The following is a 2,364-nucleotide window of genomic DNA, read 5'->3' as shown; positions in this document are numbered from 1 at the left end:
GTGTATATATATATATATATATATATATACATATATATATATATATATATAGGTGCATGACTGACTGTGCAGTAAGTAGCTTGCTTACCAACCACATGGTTCTGGGTTCAGTCCCACTGCTTTGCACCTCAGGTAAGTGTCTTCTACTATAGCCTCGGGCCGACCAAAGCCTTGTGAATGAATTTTGGTAGCAATGCCTTTCTTGATACGTTAAACGTATTCGTTGTTTACCCATGCCGATATTAAGAACCAAAATCTGTAGCGATTCTGAAGGCTGCACATGCAAACTGCCTCACTTTAAGAAGTTTGTGTCGCTATGATTTTAGTAGCACCGGAGTATTCTTCTTGTTGAAACAGGCATAACTGGAATATATTCGCTGGAATTTATTTATCTTTTTTTTTATTGTTTCTCTTTATGGAATCCTGCAGATTTGGCATGTTGATGATTCATCAATGGGAAAGATTGCAACAAGCTTTGCCAAACTCTGTAACAATCATTCGTGCTATTGCTAACAAGTTTATTACCAATCTCATATACTTGACCATTTGGTCAATTTTCAAACTATACCAGTCAATGTACCCGTTCCTTTCCCCAAAACTCTATGATGTAATTTGAATTTTCACTGTTATTTCTTGCAGATTGAGTAGCACGTAGATGCGCCACGTTTGTTCAGTTTCCTTACTTATCTCAAGATCAGACCAGAATAAATAATTCTATGATCAAAGGCCTTCTAAACGTTACCATATTGCTGCCTATGTTTCGAAATCATGTACCGAGGATTAGTTTACCAATTGTATCCTTTGTCATTTTATAATTTCCTTCATTTTGTTTTGTGTTTTAAACATGGAAGGCAGCAATTTAAGATAGATTCTGCTGACGTAATAGAGGTTAAGATGTTGAGTTGTTATATTCTCGGAAAGCAATATTAGCTGACATCCAGTTTAGGATTTTCGTTAGGCATTTACAGCTCGTTACTTAACCCAATACAAAGTAATAGAACTACCCCTGCTGTCAGATAAAAATGGCCAAACATAGCCCTTCACGCAACTTATTGTATTACGTTGTTCTATTATTCTACTCGATATTAGACTACGCTGTTCACAAGATTAACAATGCCAAAAATTTCGATGCTAAATTGGTGTCATGTATATTTTTACAACCCTATTGTAGAAGGTAAAAACATTTTCATTGCAAAAGATTCCTTCTTCCGCTGCATTGTTCACACTTGCAGCCATTGAGAAGTAATTTTGTTTATTTTATTACTATTCTGTTTTGTTTCAGGCTTTTTTCGTGTTTTTCTTTTTTTCGCTTCTCTTCTTTTTCAAACACATCTCCGCTTCTTTCAGAACTCACAAAATGCTGTTTATCATTTTATCAGCGAGAAACTAAATACAAATTGCATTAGCATGTTATCAACCCTTGGCCTTCTCGTCAAATAAATTTCGCTAAATTGCGTGATTTAAAAAAAAAAGAGAATATTCTTATTCACCTTCCCATTAACAAGTACATTTCATAACCAAGATAAGAGAGGAACCCGAAAGACCTCTATGGAAGAATTTTACACAAGGTTTCCTGTTTCTTATTAAAGATCTCATGCCTGAGGGTAGGCGATAAAAATCAATCAAACGCTTTCGTTCATTGCTTCTGTCTCTTCGTTTTTTTTGTTGTTGTTGTTGTTATTTTTTTCTTCTCTATTTTCGTTCGAGAAGAAATATTAAAAACCGCAACAATGGAAACGAAAACAGGATGAATAATATGATTATCAACTGAACAGAAATTTGAATACAGAAATAACAAAAATCGTAAACACAAGGCCATTCACAAGTAGATAGCTGCTACATGGCTGCTTTGGTAGATTTACTAAGAATATTTAGGTGTTTGTTATTCAGGATAGCCACAAGAATTTTGAGTGAAAGCTAAAACTTGAATGTCTTGATTAAGAGTTACTGGTGTGTTCGTATTCGTTAAGGGAATACACATAAATGTTTACATATATATAAATGTGTTGACGTATGTACGTGTATATGTGTATGTTTATATACACAAATACTTGTACATACGTCCACACATGGACGGAGATATGCAGTCATGCATACATACAAACCTTCCAAAATATATACGTACGTACGTACCTACTCACCTACATACATATGTATATATATATATATATATATATATATAAATATATATACATCCGTGTATATATATATATATATATATATATATATATATATATGTACTGCATAAAATTCTATACACGGAGAGAAATCCACTATGTAGATCTCTTACATGCTAGAAAGGGCAGTCAAGTCCCGTATCACGAAAAGAAAGATTTTTCTAGAAAGGTACGTTATAGAAATATA

This window comes from Octopus bimaculoides, chromosome 21, assembly GCF_001194135.2.
Source record: "Octopus bimaculoides isolate UCB-OBI-ISO-001 chromosome 21, ASM119413v2, whole genome shotgun sequence".
Taxonomy (NCBI): domain Eukaryota; kingdom Metazoa; phylum Mollusca; class Cephalopoda; order Octopoda; family Octopodidae; genus Octopus; species Octopus bimaculoides.
This window is presented reverse-complemented; position numbering follows the sequence as displayed.